The 17,443-nt window shown below is 36.7% G+C and overlaps 1 pseudogene; it reads right to left on the bottom strand.

Annotated features, from left to right (window-relative positions):
- The window catches only part of LOC129437111 (protein NLRC3-like), a 433,660-nt pseudogene that overhangs the window by 382,858 nt on the left and 33,359 nt on the right, over positions 1 to 17,443 (bottom strand).

A 17,443-nucleotide genomic window follows, 5' to 3' on the forward strand; every position in this document is an offset into this window, starting at 1 on the left:
TATTTTTATGTATATATTTCTATATAATTTTACATATTATTTAAAATATATTCTACCATATAGTAAACATACATGTGACACTATATCTGTACATATATTGTTAATACATTTTTGCATATCAATCGGAATACAATATGGCGGATATTTATAAATATAATATTGCATATATTTTGAGATATATAAACACATATATTATATTCACGTGCAATATATTAAAAGCGGCAATTATTTATATTTATCAATATTCTGCAATAAATTACATATATATAGAATATATGTATCAACATATTACTCATGTATTTTACAATATACTGCAATATATTGCATACATAAAGAATATATGCATCAACATATTACTCCATATATCGCCAATATATACTGCAATATATTACATACATTAAGATTATATTTATCAACATATTACTCCATATATCGCCAATATATACTGCAATATATTACATACATTAAGATTATATTTATCAACATATTACTCCATATACTGCCAATATATACTGCAATATATTACATACATAAAGAATATATGTATCAACATATTACTCCATATATTGCCAATATATACTGCAATATATTACATACATAAAGAATATATGTATCAACATATTACTCCATATATTGCCAATATATACTGCAATATATTACATACATAAAGAATATATGTATCAACATATTACTCCATATATTGCCAATATATACTGCAATATACTACAAGCATTTAGAATATATGTATCAATATATTACTACATATATTGCCAATATATACTGCAATATACCACATACATACATAATATATGTATCAACATATTACTCCATATATTGCCAATGTATACTGCAATATATTACATACATATAGAATATATGTACTGCAATATATTACATACATTATAAAATATATGTATCAACATATTACTCCATATATTGCCAATATATACTGCAATATATTACATACATTTAGAATATATTTATCAACATATTACTCCATATATTGCCAATATATACTGCAATATATTACATACATATAGAATATATTTATCAACATATTACTCCATATATTGCCAATATATACTGCAATATATTACATACATAAAGAATATATGTATCAACATATTACTCCATATATTGCCAATATATACTGCAATATATTACATACATATAGAATATATTTATCAACATATTACTACATATATTGCCAATATATACTGCAATATAGTACATACATTTAGAATATATTTATCAACATATTACTCCATATATTGCCAATATATACTGCAATATATTACATACATATAGAACATATGTATCAACATATTACTCCATATATTGCCAATGTATACTGCAATATATTACATACATATAGAATATATGTATCAATATATTACATACATTTAAAATATATGTATCAACATATTACTCCATATATTGCCAATATATACTGCACTATATTACATACATATAGAATATATGTATCAACATATTACTCCATATATTGCCAATATATACTGCAATCTATTACATACATTTAGAATATATGTATCAATATATTACATACATTTAAAATATATGTATCAACATATTACTATATTGCCAATATATACTTCAATATATTACATACATTTAGAATATATGCATCAATATATTACTTCATATATTTCCAATATATTATGGGATATATTAAATAGTATAATGAGATGTATTTAATCAATATATGAAAACGGCAATAATTGCAGTATTGTATAATATATTGCAATATATCACTTACATATATTAAATATATTTTTATATAATATATCATGATATATATTACTATGTAAATTTCACAATATATGGAGACACATTAAATATATTGTCATGTAATATATTGAGAAATATATTTTTGTTGCATAAGGGTAGGCCATTTAAAGCTTTGTAGGTGATTAGTGATATTTTAAATTGTATGCGATATTTAACTGGTAGCCAGTGTAAAGATGCCAGAATTGGGCTTATGTGGTCATACTTTTTAGATCGAGTAAGTACCCTTGCGGAAGCGTTTTGAACTAGCTGAAGCTTGTTTACTTGATTTGCATGGCATCCCCCGAGTAGCGATTTACAATAGTCTATTCTAGAGGTCATAAAAGCATGGATAAGCTTCTCTGCGTCAGATGTAGACAGTATATGGCGTATTTTCGAGATATTTCTAAGATGGAAGAATGCTGTGCGGCAGACGTTGGCGATATGACTATCGAAGGATAAGTTGCTGTCGAACATCACACCTAAGTTCCTAACCGTGGAAGATGGCACCACAGTGCAGCCATCTATGTGCAACTTGTAATCTGACATATTATGTTTGTAGCGATTCGGTTCAATAATAAGTATCTCTGTCTTATTGGAGTTCAGCTTAAGAAAGTTATGTGCCATCCAGTCACTAACATCGCTAAGGCAGTCTGTTAGCTTAGAAAACGTGTGTGTGTCGCTGGGATGTGAGGAGATGTAAAGCTGGGTATCATCCGCATAGCAGTGAAAACTTATGTTATGTTTCCTGATAATGTCTCCTAGAGGTAACATGTATAACGAGAACAGGATAGGACCTAAAACCGATCCCTGCGGTACACCGTATTTAACCAGGGAGTGATATGACTCTTCCTCGTTTACATAAACAAAGTGATAGCGATTGGTTAGATACGACCTAAACCAGGCTAGCGCCTGACCACTGATACCAACATAGTTTTCTAGTCTATTGAGTAAGATTGTATGATCTATTGTGTCAAAGGCTGCACTAAGGTCTAATAATATAAGAATTGAGATTTCACCACGATCGGATGTTAGTAGGAGGTCATTTGTAACTCTAAGCAACGCTGTCTCTGTGCTATGGTGGGGCCTGAATCCTGATTGGAACTTTTCATATGTACTATTATTTGTCAAGAATGTGCGTAACTGGCTTGCCACTACCTTTTCTAATATTTTCGAAAGAAAAGGGAGATTTGAGATTGGTCTAAAGTTATTAAGCTCTCCCTGATCAAGCTGCGGTTTTTTAATCAGCGGTTTAATAACTGCTAGTTTGAAAGCTGTTGGAACATATCCTATTTCTAGCGATGAGTTAAAGATATTTAGAACCGGGGTTGACACTACAGGGAATACCTCTTTAAGCAGTTTTGTGGGAACGGGGTCTAATATACAGGACGATGATTTGGATGATGTAACTAGTCTAGAGAGCTCATCTATTGTAGTAGGTTTAAATGAATCAAGATGTTCGTATGGTAGTCTAGTGTTAAGTGAACTAACGGGTTGAGTGGTGGCTGCCTGGGTAGCTACGATGTTTTCCCTTATAGACGTAATTTTGTTAGAAAAGAAGTTCATGAAGTCGTTACTATTGTGTTGAAGTTTACTATTGGTTTATGTTTGTTCTTTATTTCTGGTCAGTTTTGCAACCGTGCTGAAGAGGAAACGAGGGTTATTATGATTCTCATTTATAAGCCTGCTAAGATAGGTAGATCTGGCGGTTTTAATAGCCTGTCTGTATTGTTTAACACTCTCTTTCCATGCTGCACGCCATACCTCTAACTTTGTGCTTCTATAATTTCTTTCCATTTTCCTAGTTGCCTTTTTGAGTGCTGCGGTGTGATGATCATACCATGGAGCTGGCGGTTTTTCTTTGATTCTCTTTTTTCGAATGGGAGCAACGGCATCCAATGTGTTAGAACAGACATTGTTTAGGTTTTCTATTACAATATCTAGATCGTCAGAGTTATCTGCTACATGTTTAATTTGGGACAGGTCTGGAAGAGTGCTAATAAATCTATCTTTAGTGGTGGAAATTATTGTTCTGGCTAATCTGTAGCATGTTGTGGATTGAGTGATCCTATCTAGAAGTACAGTGTATGACACAAGGTAATGGTCAGAAACTGCATCACTCTGAGGTGATATTTTGATGTCATTAATATTGAGCCCGAGTGACAGAATTAAGTCTAATGTGTGCTTACGAGTATGCGTTGGCCCTGTCACGTTTTGTCTAATATTGAGAGAATTTAGAACATCCATAAATGCACGTCCTAGTGCATCTTTTGGGTTATCCACATGAATATTAAAATCACCAACGATAAGAGCTTTATCTACAGTGACTACAAGCTCAGACAGGAAATCTGCTATTTCTTTAAGGAAATCTGCATGGTGGCCCGGAGGTCTATAGATTGTAGCTAAGGCAAAAGAGAGCTGTTTGTGGTTACGATCGGTTATTTCCATATTTAACAACATTAGTTCGAATGATTAAAATTTTACTTCAGATTTTTGGTTTACTTTAAAAATTTTGTTGTATATTGTAGCTACACCACCCCCTCTCCCCTTTAATCGAGGTTCGTGTTTATAATAATAGTCTTGTGGGGTGGATTCGTTTAAACTAATGTAGTCGTCTGCTTTAAGCCAGGTTTCTGTTAAACAGAATGCATCTAAGTTTTGGTCTGTAACTATTTCATTGACAATAGGTTCTTTATTGGTAAGCGATCTAATGTTAAGAAGGCCGAATTTTAATATTCGAGGTTCATCTGTTAAAGTATTGTTGTCTAATTTTATATTAATCAGATTTGTACCAGATGTGGCAAGCGGTGCTCTGTATTTATTTGTTCGGGGAACAGATACAGTTGAAATGTGTTGATATTCTGGTAAGATTGACATGAAGTGCTGGGATATAAGTGATCTTGACATATCACGGCAGCTAACAGATGGACGGTTAAGCCGATCCGTCTGTTGTCTGACTTGTACCCTGGATAGTCAGACTGTATTCGAAGTAAGACTATTGGTCAGATTTATAGAGAGAATCGCACTTCCTTCCTGAGATGGATGGAGGCCATCTCTCTTTAGCAGGTCAGGTCTCCCCCGAAAATGCTTCCAATTGTCTATAAACCCTACGTTATGCTGAGGGCACCATTTTGACATCCAGTCGTAAAGAGACAATAATCTACTGTAAGTTTCATCCCCCCGGTAGGCGGGGAGGGGACCAGAGCATATTACATTGTCTGACATTGTTTTAGCAATTTCACATATCTCTTTAATATTATCTTTGGTGATCTCCGACTGGCGGAGTCTGGTGTCATTCGTGCCGGCGTGAATAACAATTTTAGAAAACTTAAGCTTAGCATTAGCCAGCACTTTAAGTTTTGATCTAATGTCTGAAGACCTGGCTCCCGTTATACAATCGACTATGGTGGCTGGTGCCTCAATGTTTGCGTTCCTAAGTATCGAATCTCCAATGACCAAGGCACTTTTAACAGACGTCTCAGTCGGTGTGTTGCTTAGAATATCGAACCTGTTTGAAATTACCAGGGGGGTCTTGGGTGGGCACCGGAAACGACTTTGCCGCCTGACAGTCACCCAGTTAGTCGGCCCCCTTGACTCAGATGATGGAACCGAGCTATGTGTATTACGTTTAACACTAGGCGCACCCGAAACAGTGTTTGTAGCATTAGCGTTTGTAGCATTAGCGGTATTAACGTTTGTAGCATTAGCGGTATTAGCGTTTGTAGCATTAGCGGTATTAGCGTTTGTAGCATTAGCGGTATTGCTGTCATCAACTAGCGTTTGGATGCGCGCTTCTAGTTCTGCAATCTTCTCCGTCAGCCTTACTACTTCAATACACTTAGCACAAGTAAACCCCTCTGTGCTGATGGAAGAAGCTAAACTGTACATGTGGCAAGTAATGCAGGTTACAATAACAAGCGGAGTCTTACCGCTTTCATGTTGGGTGATGGCGTCTTCGGTCACCTGGACGCGGTCCGTGAAGCTACATCGCGAGGGAAGCTCACTCGCAGCACGCCCCGATCGCCTGCGGACATCTGTAGCCAGTGTGATGTGAGGCAAGCTGAATCTGCGACGGCCGGGCAGCGGCTCCTCCACGGCTTCCCTATCGCTTTCATTCTGGGCGATGGCGTCCCCGTTCCCTCGAGCGCGGTCCGTGAAGCTGCACCGCGTAGGGTGTTCGCTTTTTGCACTTCTCGGCCGCTTGTGGATGTGTGGAGCCTGGGTGAGCTGGGCGCTGTACTTCGCGTAGGATCTGCGATAACCGGGTATCAACTGCTCCACAGCTTCCCGCTCAGGTGAGGACAGGTCTGAATAGCATACAGTGGATGAGTCCGCCATTAGATCGGCTGTTTGTTGATGCTAGCGGGCTATATGCTAACACTGGGTGTTTAGCAGTGATAAATCGTTTCACGTGGTAGTACTGCTCAATAGTCGTCACGGTAAAGTATTCTTGAGATAAACGAATATGTTATATTATATAAATAGGAACAAGGTAGTCAGAAAATAGGATTTGGATGATAAACTCGACGGAGCTCTGATGCACGACGCTCACTCTGACTCTCACTCTATGAGAAAACAAAAAGCAACAATGTGCTATTTTGGCTAAACCGAATGGCCCAAGTTTGCAATACTGCTTAGTTGTAGCTTCACAATGAGTTCACAATAAAAACTGAATGCATTTTAGGAAGCAAGCAAGCCTATTTATAGGCTGAGGCCCCGCCTACAGGGCAAACCATCTTATCATGGAAAATATTAAAAGTTTGTATCAGTCATATTAAATAATATAACAATTAAAATAACAAGATGTAAACTTCTAAAAAGCAAGTAAAAAACTACCATTAACAGAAACAGAGTTAAACACCAAATTAAATGTCAGAATCAAGTGTTTCTAAATTCTCCCCTTCTGGTCACCCAAAATGGTAGCTTCCACAGGAAGTGATGTGGCGGCCGTCCTGGGAAAATGGCGGCTTCTGGAGTAAAGGAACGTAGACGTTTGTCTGTTAACCATGAGCTTCAGGCGGTTTGCAACAACTGGACTGTGAATGGGCAAGAGTTAGATAGTGACGGATCAGGAAGTGAGGTAAGAGAGATGGATGTTGGAAGTGGGAATGTGGAAGAGTGGAAAGTAGTTAAAAAAAGCGCAAAAATAAGGATAGGGATAAGTCGGATGATAGTGACAGTGATAAGGGAACAAATACGGTGGAAAGGAGGGAAAATGAGGTTAAGGTATTTATCAAACTGTTGAAAGAGGGGACTACTTTTGATAAGTGGAGTCCAATTTTACTAACCAAAGCTTTACATAAAGATATTGGGGAGGTAAAGAGTGCTAAAAAATTGAGAAATGGTTCTTTATTGGTAATATGTAGAAATGTGGAACAACAACAAAAAGCAATAAAGATAAATAAACTAAATGGACAGCAAGTGAAGTGTTCAAAGGTGTTTGACAAGAAGCTTGTTGGGGGTGTAATCTCCGGGGATTCCCCTAAGTGAATCAGTAGATTCGGTGAAAGAAGGAATAAGCAATGTTAAAGTTAGGGAAGCAAAACGACTAAAGACAAGATGGAATGGAAATATATGTGACAGTCTTTCAGTCTTGTTAACCTTTGAGGAAGAGAAACTCCCAGAAAGAGTCTTTATAGGCTACATGAGCTATGATGTTAGGGTTTACATCCCTCCACCACTGCGGTGTTTTAAATGTCAAAGATATGGGCATGTAGCTGCGATATGCAAGGGAAAACAAAGATGTAGCAAGTGCAGTGGTGAACACGAATACGGAAGATGTGAAGAAGGGACAAAACCAAAATGTTGTAATTGTGGTGGAGAACATAGTGCAGCATATGGTGGATGTGAGACTAACAAAAGAATGCAGGAGGTACAGCGAGTTAAAGTAGTCCAAGGAGTTTCCTTTGCGGAGGCAACTAAGAAAGTCCCAAAAGGTGTACCGGTAGAGGCAATAAAAACCAGAACTAAAGTTGTTGGGGAATGTGCAAAGTGTAAGAAATTGAAAGAAGAGACATTGATTGTGAGTAAAGGTGATTTTGTGCTTTTCATGGCTGAGATAATCAATTGTTCTGCACAAACCAGTAGCAGAACTGAAAGAATTAAAATAATTGTTAAGTCTGCATAAAAATACTTGGATGCAAAAGGTATGCCTTGGGAAAGAGTAAGAGACATTCTTAATGATGAAGCACAACAATCTCAGACATGGGTTGGGGATACATAATGGTTTTAATTATACTCCAATGGAATGCTAGGAGTTTAATCTCAAACGGTCAAGAATTTAAGAAATATGTTGACAATTTCAAAGAAAAGCCTAATATAATTTGTGTGCAGGAAACATGGCTAGTGCCTAGGCTGGATTTTGTAATAAAGGGGTATCATTCTATAAGAAGGGATAGAGAAGTAGGTAAAGGAGGAGGGGTTGTAATATTTATACAAATGGGACTTCAGTATAGACAGATTAAAACAGGAAAAGATTTGGAGTATATAATCACAGAAGTAAGGTCAAGGGAAGATAAGGTGACCATTATAAACTTTTATAATCCATGTAAGCAAATAGAGATTAGACATCTGGAGGATATTTGGAAGGATTTGACAGGGAGAATTGTTTGTTGTGGGGATTTTAATGCACATAGTACATTATGGGGAGAGAGGGATGGTGTTAATGGAAATGTAATTGAAGAATTTATGGAAGAGAAAGAGCTGGTATGTCTGAATGATGGGTCTGGAACCAGAATAGATGTGACAAGGGGTATAGAGACAGCAATAGATCTCACTATTGTCACTAAAACACTTGCAGTAAAATGTACTTGGGAGGTGTTGAGAGGAAATACAGTAGGAAGTGATCACTATCCTATTAGAATTCAGATAGGAGTGGAATTAAGAAAGGAACATGAAGTAAGAGAAGAGAGATGGATTTTGGATAAAGCAGATTGGGATAAGTATAGAGAAGTTAGTGATGAATTATTGACATCTATTGATAATAATCATGAAGTCGAAAGATTATGTTGTGAAATTAGCAATTGTATAATTGTTGCAGCAGGTGATTCTATTCCAAAAACTAAGCCTAAGATGTTAAATAAAATAGTACCATGGTGGTCGAAAGAATGTAAGGAAGTAATAAAAGATAGAAATAAAGCATTTAAAGAATTAAAGAGAACACATAATTACCAGAATTTAGTTCGATATAAAAGATCTCAAGCAATGGTCAGGAAAACTATAAGACAGGTGAAAAAAGATTACTGGAAACAGTTCTGTGATTCAATTGGTCGAACAACTCCAGTGGAGAGAATTTGGAATATGATTAAAAAAATGAAAGGGAATGGAAGGGAATATGGATATCCAATGCTGATTGAGGGGCAAAGAACTATCACTAGTAGTAAGGAAAAAGCAGAGGTTATGGAAAAGAGAGGTAGAGAAGAAACAGTTCAAAAATATCAATATGTGTTTGACAATGAGGATAGTGTTGAAGGGGTATTGGATGTATTATTTACAAAGTTTGAACTCAGTAATGCATTGAGGAAATTAGGTAAATCATCTCCAGGGAAAGATAAAATCTGTTATTCCATGTTGGAAAACTTAAGTGATAAGGGGAAGGATGTGTTGTTGAATATGTATAATAAAGTGTGGATAAGTAATTGCATTCCTAGAACCTGGAAGGAATCTATAATCATTCCAATTAGGAAACCTGGGAAAGATCCTCAAAAAGCGAATAACTACAGGCCGATTGCTTTAACATCTCAGATGGGGAAAACTATGGAGAGGATGATCAATGACAGGCTTACATATTGGATGGAACATAAAGGTCTAATGCAAAATTATCAAAGTGGTTTCAGGAAAGGTAGAGGTACCATGGACCCCATTGTATACCTAGAAGATACAATAAGGAAGGCGCAGGTGAATAAAGAATCTGTTGTGGCAGTATTTTTTGATATCGAGAAAGCGTATGACATGTTGTGGAAAGATGGTATGCTAATTAAGTTAAGAATATTGGGAATAAAGGGAAGAATGCTCCAGTGGATAAAAGGGTTTTTATCTGACAGAACAATACAAGTTAAAGTAAATGGAGAACTAAGTAAGAGCTACAGTGTGGAAAATGGTGTCCCACAAGGAAGCATTATCAGTCCACTATTATTTTCAATAATGATTGATGATATCTTTCAGGATATACAAAATTCAGTTGGGGTAGCGTTGTATGCTGATGACGGAGCAATGTGGAAAAAGGGAAGAAATATAGAATTTGTACGGGATAAGATGCAGCAGGCAGTAAACAAAGTCCAAGAATGGGCCTGTCAATGGGGTTTTAGGTTCTCTATAGACAAAACAAAGACGTTATTCTTCTCTAGGAAGAAAATAAGTATGAATGTAAAAATCAAGTTATCTGGAATGGAATTAGAACGAGTAGAAGCTTATAAATATTTAGGTATGTGGTTTGATAAAAAACTGACTTGGACAATGCATATTCAAAAAATTATAGAAAAATGCAAGAGAGTATTGAATGTGATGAGATGTCTCCGTGGAGTAGAATGGGGTGCAAGTAGAACTGCTTTGAAATCCATTTATACAGGGCTGATGAGATCGGTATTGGACTATGGGTGTATAGTGTATGGGTCAGCTGCCAAAACATCATTAAAAAAGTTAGATGTAATTCAAAATCAAGGTTTGAAGCTATGCTGTGGGGCAATTAAGACCACTCCAGTAGCAGCAGTTCAGGTAGAGATGGGGGAGATGCCTCTCCATCTCAGAAGAGACCAATTGTCTCTTGTTTACTGGGCGAATTTGAGGGGTCATGGTGACAAACATTTGAGTCAGTCAGTTCTATGGCAATGTCAAGAAAGAGAGAATGACTTAATTAAAAGTTTTGGATGGACAATAAGGCAGAAGGTAGTAATAATGGGAATTAGTGCACTTAAAATAAGCCCTTCAGTAGTTTACCCAGGGGTTCCTCCTTGGTTTTTGGCAGAGGTACCAGTTGACTTAGGCTTATTGGAGGAAAAAGAGGATAATGAAGTGGATCAGTACATGGTACAGAGATACATTTCAAGGAAATATAAAGGAGGAATTATTATATATACTGATGCTTCTAAGAAGACTGATACGAAAATGGGAATTGCGTATGTTATCCCTCAATTAAACTAAGTTGCAAAAAGAATTAGTGATGATTTGGCAGTATATACAGCAGAACTGTTAGCAATATGGCTGGCCTTGATGTGGGTAGAGAGCAACAGACCTAAGCAAGCGGTGATTGCCTCAGACTCCAGTTCAGCTTTGACAAGCCTTAAGTTTCTTCACTCTGAGACAAGACAGGATATAGTGTATGAAATAATGCAACTAGCGAACAATCTGATTAAGTCTGGTATTAGTACTACATTTATATGGGTACCAGCTCATATAGGTGTAGGAGGTAATGAACTGGCAGATATGTGTGCAAAGAAAGCAGCAGAACTACCTGATATAGAGGTGAATGTTGAGTACAGTAAAGCTGAAGTCAAAAGTATAATTAAAGCTAAAACGAAAGAAAAATGGCAGTTTATGTGGGATAATGAACAGTCTGGGAGACACCTGTATAGATTCCAAAGAGAAGTGGGGAAGAGCAGGAATACATGCAGAAATAAGCAAGAAGAAGATGTGTTGTCTAGAATGAGGCTAGGACATACAGGATTAAATGGAACATAATTTATAATGAAAAAGCATGTTGATGGAATGTGTGAATATTGCAATAGTCAAGAGACCATAGAGCATGTAATTATGTATTGTCCTAAATACCATCAAGCCAGACAAAGATTGATCTCACAACTTAGTGAGAGCCAGATGACATTAAATTTACAGCTTTTATTGCAAAGAGGATCAGAGAACATTTGCTTTCAATTTTTGTTTCCTTTCTTGAAGATAACTGGGTTATTAAAAAGGATTTAAGTAAGTGTGGGTTGACCTCTTGATCCACACTCCAGTCCAGATGGTGGCGGTAATGCTCCAAAAAGCTGGTTTGCAATCCGCCATTCAAAATCATAAGAAGAAGAAGAAGAAGAAGAAGAAGTGATGTGGCTGTTTGCTTTAAAACTTTTACCCAGACTATGGGTTTGGAATCAGGAATGTAGTGAGACAATTAAACAGAGAAATGTAGCTTTTAAGAAACTAAGAAGCTCTTTAACACCTGAATCACTCCTGTCATATCAGAGGAAAAAAGCTCAGGCAAGAAGAATTATTAAAGAGTCGAAAAGGAAATATTGGCAAAATTTCTGTTCATCTATAGTAAGGGAAACACAGTTGGGAGAGGTTTGGAATATGCTAAAGAAAATGAACGGGGTTTATAGATTTAACAGTATACCAGTATTAACAGAAAATGGAAGGATAGTTACAGAGGAAGAGAAAGTAGAATGGTTGGTTAATACATTTAAGAAAGCTCACAGTACTGGGTATTTAGATGAATCTTACAAGAAAAGAAGAAAATAAATTTTGGAACAGAATCAAGATATATATAATCAGAAACCAGCAGGACAGACACCGTTAGATGCTAAATTTGAGATGTTTGAATTAAAAAGAGTTCTAACACAAGCTGGTTATTCAGCTCCAGGGAAGGATAGAGTTTGTTACATCATGTTTAAATATGTGGATGAGGAAATGCTTAAGGTGCTTTTGGACCTGTTTATTAAGGTATGGGAGGAAGGTCAATTGCCAAAAGAATGGAAACAAGCTACTGTATAATAATCCCTGTAGCTAAGCCAGGAAAAGATTCGTCAATTGCAGGTAATTATAGACCTATTGCCCTTACATCACATTTGTGTAAATTAATGGAAAGTCATTTGCATTATATCAATATGGGTTTCGGCCTGGACATTCTACCATAGATGCATTTGTAATATTCGAAAATGATATTAAAAAAGCTTTGGCCATGAAAGAGGTATTGGTATTTTGATATTGAAAAAGCTTATGACGTGATGTGGAAAGAGGGGTTGTTAATAAAGTTACATAAAATTGGAATTGAGGGAAAATTTTATAACTGGGTATTAAGTTTTTTATTTGATAGATCAATTCAAGTGAAAGTGGGGGATGTTTTATCAAGATCAGAAAATGTGGAGAATGGTACTCGTCAAGGGAGTGTTATTAGTCCCATCATATTTAATATAATGATAAATGATATATTTGAAGAAGTTAGTCAAGACATTAACACTGCTCTATATGCAGATGATGGAGTCTTGTGGAAAAGGGGAAGAAATTGTGGTTTTACAATATGCCCAGGATATATTGTGCTGTTGGCGGTAACAATAGTCGTTAGAGGAACCACAAACTACAATTGAATTCTATTCCAAAGGAGTTAAATCAGCAGAATAAAGGATTGCCTTAAGTGACCACTAAGACAGGGACGTCGTTAGGCCTATTTTAGGGGGGCTGAAGCTACCCCAAAATGTTCCTAAGCCCCCCTAAATGATTGTAAGAACAACAGTAAAATTTGATTTATCAAAAACCGTATCCTCATTAATATTTAGACTCAACAAATGTTATATATCCAGATACAAAAAAACATCTGACAAGTCGGACCGAATACGCTAGATAAATGTCGACCGTCAAGTGACCACACCGGACCCCGGCGAGCGCTTCCGGTTGCCTGTATTAGTGAGGGGTCGTTCGCGAACGAGCGGCTCTAAGAGCTGATTCTTTGTAGCGAACGAGCAGAGCCGAATCTTCAGACGCATGCAGGGGAGCCGGCTCTTCTAAGGGAGCCGAGCTAGAAGAGCCGAATCTATGAAAAGAGCCGGACTGCCATCACTAAAATGTAGAGCCAGCGCTTGAGCCGAAAGAGCCGAATCAATGGAAAGAGCCGGACTGCCCATCACTAATACACACGCTAGTACGCACGCTAATGGTGAAATAAAGATTGGTAAGTGTCGTGATACGGAGGAGTGAAATTGTAAGTTGTTTTCAATTACCTGCTGGCTGCTTACCTTTAGCTACGTTTTCTTGAGGTAAAGGAATGGGAATATTTTGGTTTGCTATGTCATGAAAAACTTTAGTCTTGCACAAGCAAAATACAAGAAATTGTTAACTTAGCAATCTAATCACAACTCTTTATTCTTTGCCAACAATATAGGCCTAATAATCTTTAAAATAAAATATCTCTAAAAGAGGCATATTCAACAGTATCAATCCCCATAGAATGTTGTTTTCACTGAAAATTAAATGTCATCATAGGGTCCCTGTTAATGCAATACTGTTGTATCCATCAATTCATTGAGCAGATGAGATGGATATTAGAAAATATTTTAGGAGAGAGAAAGAGAAGCAGCTGCAGGAGATTGGCAGGCCAGTTGATTCTGAGGGACCCGGTGTGATTGAGGTCAGTAATGGTCTATAGGTCTAAGGGCTCAGTCACACCAAAAGCGCTTTAAACGCTTGCAAACGCAAGGCGCGACGCACTGCCTTTTTTAAAAAAGAGCAGTGCAGCGCGGCTTTTCATATTGCTAAGCAACCACCGAGTCAGCTGTCTTGTCAATCAAATATTGAAGCGTGAGCGCTCTTTTGCAGTTAACTGTCATATTAGCAGAAACTTTAAAAAGAGGGCGCTTGCTCTGACCTTGTTTGATGATAAGAGGAGCACAAACACGCAGGAGAGAGTGAGCGAGTGGAGTCCGGTTCTTCAAAGCAACTGTAAACTTCCCTCACCACAACGTAAGGCCCGCCTCTCCCCTCATTCGATTGGACAATGGAAGACGCGAATGACGTCAGGCGCTCCTCCGCTCTCAGCGCTCCTTCAAAAACGCGGAGGCAGCCCAAGATGGCGGCGTGAATAGATGCACATGTTATAGCGCTTACAAACAATATCGGGTATATCTTACAAAAGTTTATGTAAGAAGAAAGTCACATTTGTTACGGCCAGTGATGCCACAGTTACTTTGAAAAAGTAATCTGATTACTGATTACTGATTACTCCTTTAAAAAGTAACTAAGTTACTTTACAGATTACTTGATTTTAAAAGTAACTAAGTTAGATTACAAGTTACTTTGTTAGTTACATTCCAGTAGCTGCCAACACCCCCACTGCCTCAACATTAAAAATGACAACCGGTTTTGCCAACACTCACTTTATTGGAAGTGCATTTTTAACAGTAACGTCAACAATGTATCTCCTGACATTTTAAGTTGAACTGTTGTGTTTTAAAAAACTAATAATATATATATATATATATATATATATATATATATATATATATATATATATATATATATATATATATATATATATATATATATATATATATATATATATATATATATATATATATATATTATTAGTTTTTTAAAACACAACAGTTCAACTTAAAATGTCAGGAGATACATTGTTGACGTTACTGTTAAAAATGCACTTCCAATAAAGTGAGTGTTGGCAAAACCGGTTGTCATTTTTAATGTTGAGGCAGTGGGGGTGTTGGCAGCTTTCTTGACTTCCCTAAACATAAATAGGGGTGAGCAGGGGCCATTTTCAGAAAAACTTAATTTTAAAGTTAATGTTTTAGACAGAGATATATTTTTGCTGTGGTCAATAACTCACAAGTGTGGTCTATCAAAACCAGCTGGAATTTTGAACAAATGTAAAACGACTTCTGTATAATTTCACTTTAAACAAGAGTACTGAATTGTTACTTTTGACCTTGACAGCAGGGACGAAAGTAACACACAGGTGGGTCAAAAGTAACACAACAAAACATGATAGATTTTTGTGTTACACTTGTTTTTATTAAATATATATTACTATGACCTCTTTAATATGTAACTGCAAACTTATTTTGTCATTTATCTTTGTAAAAAATAATTAAATTACATTTTTATTTTAAATTTCAGTTTTATCAAATGTTTCAAAAGCAACCAACAGTACAAACTTAAATTGCTGAGACAAAAAAAATTCAATAGTTTGAACACTATGAAAATAAAATTAAATAAAATTAGAATAATATCAATTTTTTACCATATTATACACAGTATTAGCAGCGGGACAAAACTAACAAGTGTTACTTTTGACCCGACAGGATCTACTTACTCTATAATCTCGACTTACTTTTATTTTGAAAAACTGAGAAGTCTTCAGGATGTTATATACCTTGTAGATTTATCAGTATTGTAACACATGAAACGAGAAAACAACGCGTTGTAAGAAAAAAAGACCGCTTTTGGAATGTACTTATCATGGTTGAAAACACAGTTCTGGATCTACACGTGGAAATCGGTGAGTAAATAACGCGATATTTGTTAACTCTTTCAGAGGTTATGTGCTAATATGCTGTCATAGTGAGATTTAGATGTTATCAGGGCTCGGAGAAAATCGCTTTGTTACTTTCGTTCTTCAACTCTCCCACACTTACTGGTTTTGCACTGAAGTCCAGCTTTTGTTGTTTGGGTAGTGGATGAACTCCTGCTCACTGCTTTGCATCACCGGGTGGGACTTGCTCTTAGTTTGACTGTCTGCGCCGTGCCGCGACTCCAAATGTTTTTTTTTTTTAAATTGACGTAGTGTTTTTGTAGCTGCATCGCTATTCTCTCTCCATTGTACGTTTTTTACGTTTGTGTCACTTACACGTGACCTGAATTGTCCTCGTGCTGAAAACGTGACTTGTCGCACACCTGACTTCACTTCCCGAGACGCAAGAAGAAATATACAAGAAAATATATATTTTACTAAGGAAAATTTCAAAAATAGTAACGCACAGTGACTTGGATAAGTAACTTTAATCTGATTACTGGTTTGGAAATATTAACGCGTTAGATTACTCGTTACTAAAAAAAGTGGTAAAATTAGAGTAACGCGTTACTAAGTAACGCGTTACCGGCATCACTGGTTACGGCTTAGTGATAAATAATTGCAGGTAATTAAGACAAATTCCGCGGTTTCTTACTTGAATAGAAGAGGAATTATCATGGATTCGACAGCCCATGAGATGGATACCGAACTTCAGAGATCAACAGAGAAAAGACTTATTAGCCAAACTCACTCTTACACTTGTCAACAGGAAAAGGAAGATGAGTGGGATTCGACTCCAAATACGCCAACCAAAGCACCTCCGTCGAAAAAGCATGCAAAACGTGCTGCATCGGATGATCTAACCTTAAGTCAGGTGCAGCAAAGTATCATACAAATAATCAGACAATCATCCGAGGAAATAAAAGACATGGTGAAAGAAAATTCGAACAGCATCAATCTCTTGAAAGAAGCTTTAGAAGTGGTGCATTCTGAAATTTTCGACATTCGAAAGGAGAACGACAATCTTAAAAACAAAACCGAAGAAAACATGAAGCGCATCTCTGAGTTGGAGGACAGATTAAATGATCAGGATCGTTACTGTCGAAGGTGGAATCTTCGATTAGAGGGGCTGACCGAACAGGCAGAGGATAGTGTCAAAACTCGTGTAATGGAAATCTGCAAAGCGGTGGTTGTCGAAGAAGATCGTAACTTCGTGGCAAACAACGTGGACATTGCTCATCGAGTTGGAAGACCCAGTCCAAATAGTGGCAAGGAAAAGAAACCAAGGCCGGTAATAATAAGATTCACTTCCAGAACAGCGAGGGACCTCACATGGAAAGGTGCAAAGGGAAATGACTTTCTTAAAAGGAACAAGATGTACTTCAAAGAGGATCTCACGTTTAAAGACAGGGCTACGCGGAATCTCCT

Source organism: Misgurnus anguillicaudatus, chromosome 24 (assembly GCF_027580225.2).
Source record: "Misgurnus anguillicaudatus chromosome 24, ASM2758022v2, whole genome shotgun sequence".
Taxonomy (NCBI): domain Eukaryota; kingdom Metazoa; phylum Chordata; class Actinopteri; order Cypriniformes; family Cobitidae; genus Misgurnus; species Misgurnus anguillicaudatus.